This window comes from Lathyrus oleraceus, chromosome 2 (genome assembly GCF_024323335.1).
Source record: "Lathyrus oleraceus cultivar Zhongwan6 chromosome 2, CAAS_Psat_ZW6_1.0, whole genome shotgun sequence".
NCBI lineage: Eukaryota > Viridiplantae > Streptophyta > Magnoliopsida > Fabales > Fabaceae > Lathyrus > Lathyrus oleraceus.
The window spans coordinates 229,818,997-229,828,342 of record NC_066580.1 but is presented as its reverse complement, the minus strand read 5'-3'; the positions used below and the strand labels follow the sequence as shown (position 1 = coordinate 229,828,342).

The following is a 9,346-nucleotide window of genomic DNA, read 5'->3' as shown; positions in this document are numbered from 1 at the left end:
AGGAATGTGATGGTCTTGGTCACAACATCCCCATCAATTTGCTTAAATCCTCATGCATAATTTTATCCCTTGTATTCCCAGGCGGAGTTCATCTTCTGATAGAAGTTCCCTCTTTCCCGGTAGTGTTGATTCTGAGTAGTATTTGATTTAGTCCCCTACAAGGTTGTCTCCCATTTAACATGGTGTTGACTTAAAAATCCCTTTAGTGTTGTTTGGTTGATCATCCTTCGACAATACTTTCCTCCCGCAGGGTTTGCTATGATTGATTGGAAGCATGTTCTCCATGACTTTCACCAGCCAGAGTTGATTTATTCAGAGCTAAATGATTTATTTTCATCCTAGCATTTTCTACAATCGGTACTTCCATCTTGTTGATATTAGCAGGGGGTTTTAGTGATGATTCAAATCTTTGTTATTTGTATCCTTTGTGTTGTCTTGTCAGCATAATCATAATCACATACGTACATATTCATACATATAACACAACATCAGATATTTCATTGTGCATCTTATCGCATTGAACTTTTTCGTCCGATACCCTACTTTGGTAATATTATGTTCCCATGCAGATTTGGTGCGTTTGTCCTCTTTCAATTATAGAGTGTCATCCCCTTAAGAAGAAAGACTTTATCATTTCTCATTGCCCACTAAGTTATTTCCTGGTGGATGATGATTATTTCAGTTTCCTCCCCAGTTTATTATCTGGATGGAACCACTCCCATTGGGGTATATCCTCATTGCATTGAATGTTTGATTGACCATTTCTTTCTAGTTCTTACCTAGATAGATCTTTTGGTCCCCAAGAATTTATTACCCAGTAACTAGTAATATTCTTCTTGATGTTGAGTACATTACTTTTGCCCAATACCCGGCAAAATGTAATATACTTCCTTTGTATTCCCCAGCGGATTCGTTTTCACGTTTCCTCCGTGTCGCATCTCGAAAAATACGATTCCTCGCGATGGTCGCGGAAAAAATTTATGTTCGAACAGAGTCGCCACCGAACTTTATTTACCCTAATAAAGGGATAGGAAAATATCGATAAAACCTTTTAGAAAATAGAATAATGGTCGTCGCAACCATATTCGGGTTCGGGAGTCGATTACGCAAGGGGAAGGTATTAGCACCCCTCACATCCGTTGTACTCAACGGGAACCTTTTAGTCCAATTTGCTATTTGAATGTTAATTATATGTTATTTGCTTTTCTTCGGGTAATTAGAATTGATGATAGATATGGGTGAAGACCTCGGGAAGGGGAAATGGGAGGTTTTTTTATTAGTGTGCTCGCGAAGATACAGCAATCTCCTGCCTACGTATCCTTATGGTGTAATAAGGAAATCAGAGCATTCGTAGTTCGGGCAACTACGGTTTGTTGGTGTCTTTTAATGAACGACTGTATGGATCGCGTCCTAAAGGCTAAACGCTGGCTTGTCTACTCTCGGCGGAGGCTTAAGCACTGGTTTGTTGTGCGCATTAGAAAGGATTGACAGTGTTCTTTTGAAAAGGGTTTTGGTCACACGGGGGGTGACGAGTTGAATTGAGGTGTTTGGGTGTTTTGTTTGGTTTCAATCGCGCGGGGGCGAGAAGTTAGGTTTGATTTGTTGAAGATGTTTTTGGAGAACGACGAAAGGTTGAGCAATGTGGTGTTCACCAATTGTTCAATTCTTTCGAGGAATAATAAGGCGTCCGCCTTTTATTCCTTTTTCGCTCGAATTATTTTGAAAGTTTGTTTGTGGATGTTGAATACGCACGGTAGTGAGGCGTACGCCTCCTACTTGCTTATTCAAGGAATAATGAGGCGTACGCCACCTATTCTCTTATCCAAGTTTATTTAGCGTGTTTTAGTCGGAAGTCGATAATTTGTGCAATATGGCGTACGCCAATTATCCAAATAATCGAGAGACTGTGAGGCGTACGCCTCCTATCTCTTATCACCCGAGGTTTAATTTAAAAAATATATGTTTTGATATTAGTATGTGATTAACGAAAATAGTTTGAATTTTGGATTGGTAGGTTTGGATTTGAAGATGGTTTGAGCTTACTCGATTGTGTTTTAAGTTTGATGACGAAGATTCGAGCAATATGGCGTACGCCAATTATTCGAATAATCGAAAGATAGTGAGGCGTACGCCTCCTATCCTCTTTTCATCTGAAATAGAATTAAATGGTTGTAGGATTTGTAGTTGATTTAGAAAATGTGATTTGAATGTATATAATCAAGGTTTTAATTTGATGACGAAGATTCGAGCAATATGGCGTACGCCAATTATTCAAATAATCGAAAGATAGTGAGGCGTACGCCTCCTATCCTCTTTTCATCTAAAATGTAGAATAAAAAGGATTTGGGATTTGTAGAAATGATTTGAAATATTATGATTTGGAATTGTTATGATTTGAAGTTTAATCGGGTGACAAGAACTTGCGCAATATGGCGTACGCCAATTATTCAAGTGCTTGAGAAATAGTGAAGCGTACGCTTCCTATCTCCTTTTCATCCCAAGTTTATAAAAAGAGAAAATTCTTTAGAAGTTATATTTGATTTGAAAAATGATTTGAAATGTATATGGTTAAGGTTTAATCGGGTGACAAGAACTCGCGCAATATGGCGTACGCCAATTATTCGAGTAATTGAGAAATAGTGAAGCGTACGCTTCCTATCTCCTTTTCATCCCAAGTTTAAGTTTAAAAGAAAAATTCTTTTGAAATTGAATGGTTCGGAAAAAATGAGTTGAAGTTGTGTGATCTAAGAATGGAATGAATTTTATTTAGTGTATTATTTCATCTACTCGATTAATCAATAACCAAGTAGGTTTCATTGTAAGGAAGCCCAAGAGTAAGCTATGTGAGGTTGATGGCGATGCGAAGAGCAATCGACTTACAAGGGTGTTTTAAAATGGGCTCGATATTGGATCGAGAATTGTATGATTGTGCTTTTTTTAAAATTGGCTTGTGTTGATGATGAAATGGAATTGAAAGTGATTATGAAATGATGATGGAAAAGAAATCGACCAACCTTAGGTTAAGTCAATTAATTGAATTAATTAAGATTAACTATCAACATTATTTAATTATCCCAAATAGTTAATTAAAATTAATTAATTAAAATGTATTAATCCAACAAAAGTTCAATTAATTATTATTAAAAAAACAAATGAAAATAAGTGACAATTTTGATTTATTTAATGAAACCGATATGCTCAAAACCGGTTTGTACGTGATGACCATATGATTGAGGTCATACGCAAAATCATAACTCGGTGAAAATGTACAATTAATTTTATTGGAATTTTCGGGCGGCATAACGACATGAAATTGTCGAATCCGAGAATGAAACTCTGATTTTACCACAGAAAAACAATTTTGCATTATTTACAACAATATAGAATTATTTTACTAGATGTGTGGAGACTCACAAACCAACTAAAAGCAGGATGGAACCCTTATTAAACTATTGAACACAACATAAAGTTTCTATAAAGCCATGATATGCTAATAAAACTAAAATAATGTATGAACAGAAACCACATATTTATCATGTACTATTTATTCACAGTATCCATAACAATAGCATACGAAGTGAGTTGCAGGATTTCAATTCATAATTCCCACAATAACAATATATGCCATATCTCAATGATCCTGAAACGTACAATACTTTAAACAGAGTTATCATCATCAGTTAAAACAATAGAAATCAATTCAAGCATATAAAACTAAGGAACACTATATCAATATATATCTACATAAAGTCCTAATTATGTAATCACTAGTTCATATATTAGAACTTCAAGTTAAAATGGTAAATATTTTACAGAGGGTCCATCCACATATTTAATCCAACTCTCACAACACAATGCAATGAACATAACATTAACACTGGCAGCTCATACTTATCTACATATTAACACATATAAAATGAATCAACCAAACTAAAGCAAACTTCATCAAACTAAAATAAATCTAAGCAAACTAATATTATGAATATTTACAAATTATCCACAGAGTATCAGTTAAAACATGATAAAACAATTACAGTCCAATAAATAGATTATACACAAGCGATCTTCATAACAATGGCGGTTCGATTCACATGTGTATGAATCGCGACAAACCAACAACCAAAATATTTGTATTTATTAAAGATTAATGTGAAATATCTTGTATCTCAAAAGCTAATCTTCACAGTACTCATAACCACAAGGATTATCGTCATTGTTTCTTTACACAAACCATTCTACAATATGCATATCATAACAGGAATATGTTTTACCAACACACAGATGATTGAGAATATGTGACCCGAAATCAGATTTTACACAGTTCAAAGATCAAATTAAAATTTTAATCTTGAAATGAAACAGGTTACCAAAACTTACTCAGAAGCTTCACCGTGGTTTGCTGTTTTCGTTGAGGCTTTCGGCAGCGGCAGATTCTGGCGATGGCTTGGTGATGGCAGTGGAAAAGTTTTGACGGACGGTGAAAGGCGATTGAAGGTGATGAAGCTGGAGGCGACGATGGAGTGAGAGGGTCGATTTTGGGTTTGAGGTTTTACGGCGATGTGTGGCGGCGAGGTAAGCGATTTACACGGAGGTGGAGCGGAGGTTGCGGTTGCTTGACGGTAGTGTGGATAGGCGGAGGGTTTTGATGGTGAGTGGTGTGGTGGCTGAGGTTTTGAAGATGTACTCGTAAGGAGGACGACGGTGGTTTTAATGGAGGTGACGGCGGTGTGGAGTTAAGGGTTTTGAAGGTAGTGGAGACGGAAGGATTCGCCGGCGGATTTGTGTGAAGATGATGGGAACGGCGGCGAGGGTTTTGAAGAGAGATTTGGGGTTTTGGTGGTTGTTTAATGGTGGTGTTGGTGGATGAGTGAATCGATGGAGGTGGTGATTTGAAGCGATGAAGCTGGAGGCGACGATGGAGAATGTGTGATTTTGACGGTTGGTTGAAGAGATGGAGAGGAAATTTCCGAGAGTGAGAGGATGGTGAGGTAGCGGCGGATAGGGTTTTGTGAGATATCTGAGAGAGTGAGTGAGGAGAGTGAGAGATGGAAGGGAGCGTTTTTGTGCTGAGATTTTTTCTGAGCAAAATGAGAGTGAGTACTGTAGTGAGTAGTGAGTGGTTTTTTGTATATATTTTCTTTTTGTCGTTTGTGAGGAGAGGATGGAGAGAGTAAGTGGAGCGTGAGTGGAGCAGGGAATGGTTACTGAGTGGGGAGAGAGTGGAGTGAAGAGAGTCTTTTGTTTTTGTTTTTTTTATGGAAGAGAGAAAAGAGGATCATAGAATCCAATGCTAACTCCTTTTTTTTAAAAATACACTAATAATTCACTTATATACAAAAACATTAATAAAGAACTAATTAACATAATGTTTAAAAAACTCTAACTAATATTTTAAATAAACTAACTAATATTTTACAAAATCTAACTTATATAAAAAAAAACTCTAACTAATATTTAATTGAATAAACTAATATTTAAAAATCAACTAATATTAAAAACTAACCAAAATTTGAATATTTGACCAATTAAAAAAATAGGAATCGAGTAAAAAAGAAACTGGTCACACTAAAATTGCCAAGACAAAACATACTTACTAAAAATACAGTATTTCCTCAAATTTTGACGATTCAATCGATTTTTTCTGTATTCTCAAATAAATTCATTATGACTGACATTTCAGGTGTTATTCATGATGCAATGTATGTCATGCTATGCGTATGATGCAAAAATCGAAATGAAACTAATTCTACTAAAAATTAAAAATGCCCGGACAAAATTGGGGTACGACAGCTGCCCCTATTTAATTACCTTGAACCAGAAAGTATAAATGACAGTAGTCTTTGTACATTCGTGGTGGAAGATAATTAAATACGAAAAGACCCGAATTTTGTCCTTCGAAATGCAATGGAGAAATGCAGAAAGAAAAATGCAGTGAGAAATACAGTAAGAAAAGTTATTAGAAGGTAAAATGAAACAGTCAAGACTCTCTGGGAATTGTCAGAACAGTATCTTGGATGTCATAATCGAGATATTCCAATAATGGAATGACACCTCAACTGTATCTAAGACTTTCTGATAATTAGCAGATCAGTGTCTCGATTTGAACGCACGAGATTCTCTGAGGATCAACGAAGCAGTACCTTATATGATATAATTGAGATATTCCGACAAGGGAATGATACCTCAACCGTATCTAAGATTCTCCGAGGATACCTAGAGCAGTATCTCTAAAAATGAATGAGACTCTTCATATTGATGAAGCAGCATCTCAAACAGCAGAAATGAGATTCTCTGTATCGAGTCGAAGCAGCATCTTATACGATAGAATTAAGATATTCCGAATAAGGGAATGATACCTTAATTAAATCTAAGACTCTTCGAGGATACTAGAGCAGTATCTCTAAAAACTGAATGAGACTCTTCATATTGATGAAGCAGCATCTCAAACAGACAACTGAGATTCTCCATATAAATGAAGCAGTATCTCAGATGTTTATCTGTTGGGGGAAATTTTTAGACAAAACTCCTTTTGGAGGAGATTTACTGGCAAAGCTCTGCAGGAGGGAAAGCTCATAAGAGACTTTTTATGGTAACCTCTGCTTTGGGAGCAATGATAGCAAAGATGTTGGGGAACATCATTATTAATCACAAAGTTGAAGAATGACTGGCTGGGAAATAATTCCACGAGCACATGCAAGGTAATAACTCTATTGTATTAAATGAGGAAAGTCTGGGACACATATGGACGACCCTGGATCTTGATATTTTATGTTTGATGTTTGTATTGTGTTCCACTTTGGGTGGCAATGCTATGCATGGGATGATGCATTAGATGCATGAAGGGATGCAATTGTTGGGGATATTTAGGATGTGTATGCATGAATGCGAGTAATTTTATTCATTTTTATGAAATTTCCGTTTTGACGGGAGTGCTTATGCATGGGTATGTTGATGATTGATAGGATTGTGTTTGATGAATCTTCCTAATTGGCAGGAAAATTATGCATGGAATGATGCATGTGATGCATGTGGGAATGCAATTGGGTAATTGGATGTTTTTGTAGGGTTTTATTTTTTGAGATTATTGGGGAATATCATCACCAAAGAGTTGATGGAAAGGCAACTGTCATCGTCAAAGGGTTGACGGAAAGGAACTATAGGATGTCGTCACCAAAGGGTTGGTGGAAAAGAAACCTCACTAGGGAGTGGCATCACCAAAGGGTTGGTGGAAGTAATTAAAAGAAGTCATCACCAAAGGGTTGGCGGAAAAGGTAAAGAAAGACATCACCAAAGGGTTGGTGGAAAAGAAACCTCACTAGGGAGTGACATCACCAAAGGGTTGGTGGAAAAGAAACCTCACTATGGAGTGGCATCACCAAAGGGTTGGTGGAAAAGAAACCTCACTAGGGAGTGGCATTACCAAAGGGTTGGTGGAAAAGAAACCTCACTAGGGAGTGGCATCACCAAAGGGTTGGTGGAAAAGAAACCTCACTATGGAGTGGCATCACCAAAGGGTTGGTGGAAAAGATGATCATCATCAGAGGGCTGATGAAAAAGAAAGATCAGGTTATGTCCATCAAAGGGTTGATGGGAAAGAATTATGATGTTGTGTATGCATATGATGCATGTTAATGAAAATTTCTTATTTTTGTGTAGGAGATTTTTGATATGCAACTTCCTTATTTGGAAAGAAAGTCATGTGTGTTTATTGTATGCAATGCATGTGGTAATGCAAGATGAATATTGGTTATTTCTGGATTGATCTCCCTTTTGAAGGTGAGACTTTCTGGGTACCAATGTTGATTGGATTTGAGTTTATGAAGATGCCAGCAAAGTGGACTTTCAGTGGTTGCCAATATGGATTGGACTTTGGTTTTGGAGATGCCAATAGGGATTGGACTTCGGTTTTGGAGGATGCCAACAAAATGGACTTTTATTTTTGGTAGTTGCCAATATGGATTGGACTTTGTTTTTTCTGGTAATTGCCAATTTGGATTGGACTTTGGTTGGTGAAAGGTTTTGACTTCCCGACATTCTGTATTTTGACGATGCGATGATCAGAAGATAGATGTGGATGCTTTTGGTGCCCCAAGTTTGATCATTTGCTGATAGACTGTGTATTTGTTCTTGAGAGAACCTCAACTTCTTTGACTGATATGCCATGACGGCTTGCAAATGATTTAATGAGCGTAGCGACATAATTAATGCATGATGATTATGCTCTTGCTCTGCCCTAAGGCTCTTTGCGACCTTGTCTTCCCTAGCCTGTAGGGTCTTTGAAGGAATTCTCTTTTGAAAGGAAACCTGGTGAATGATTATACCATGGCCTGAACCAAATTTGCCCCAGTGTATGGGTCTTTCAGTAGTTTGCCTAGGTTGAGCTTTTGAATGGCTTGCCCCAGATGGACTGAATATTTTGAAAAGATTTGCCTCCTTGATCAACTGATGCTTGGAGATTTTCTTTACTGACCAATTCATAGTCATTGGATACCATGCCCCTAATCCATAGGGTCAGGAAGTAGTCTTGATTTGGGTCAGCATCGACGAATGATCAAGTTCTTCTCCGATTGCTTCTTTAAAGTTTCCTTGATGTTAAGTACATTACTTGCAGTTAAAATTGTTTATTTAATCAATGGTAATTTTAATGTGACGTTCATGCAGGTTTGAAAAATCATTTATTGAAGTGATGTGATAGTGTGTGACGAATGAACCATTAGTTCAAACGCATTGCTGATTTAGCTAGTGTGTGAAAGATACAATGAGAATATGATGCCAATACAGGTGATTAGCAAATATTTAGGAGTCAGTTTACGCAGCCTCGTTGTAGTATGCTTTCAGAATAAACCCTACCTCAATTAGGTCTTTTAAGGGTTGTAACGTGGCCTGGTTCATGGTTATTTGAACAAAGGGATATAAGGCTCAAATTTTGTTTTAACCCACCCCTTCTTCATGATGATCTCCAACCCTACGCTCAGTTAATTCAACATACACATTTGTCTTTTTGAAGGTGTAAGGATAAAGATGGTGATCCAAGGTCTCTTGAAGTGGCAGCCATCTTATTTTTCTCTTAATGGATGTCGGTGACCCTTTGGTTTTGGTATGGTGGTCACCAAATCTTATTTTATTTTGTTGAGGTTTTTCATGACCTCTTTTGATTTTGCTTTGATCCCTAACTTTTGCCTAGACCGCTTTTTGAAGCTTTTTAGTCCACCGGGATTGCCCTAATTTTTGCCTAAGTCTCCTTTTTGGGTGTTCGACTTAGCGGGCTCTTTCATTGAATTTTTTTTATGACTGCCAAGTCATTGGTCATTGAAGAACGACCGACATCAATTATTTCAAGGTTCCT

At 37.1% G+C, this 9,346-nt stretch overlaps 1 long non-coding RNA gene across 2 annotated transcripts; it reads right to left on the bottom strand.

The window, feature by feature from the left end:
* Positions 1–3,255: 3,255 nt before the first annotated feature.
* LOC127118978 (uncharacterized) lies at positions 3,256–5,252 on the bottom strand. 2 transcript variants are annotated; one of them, XR_007802509.1, is made up of 2 exons: positions 4,378–5,252; positions 3,256–3,655 (listed from the first exon to the last, which is right to left on the bottom strand). It is a non-coding gene; the product is annotated as an uncharacterized LOC127118978 (long non-coding RNA). The 2 variants fall into 2 exon arrangements; XR_007802510.1 differs by having other exon boundaries at positions 3,256–3,640.
* Positions 5,253–9,346: the final 4,094 nt, after the last annotated feature.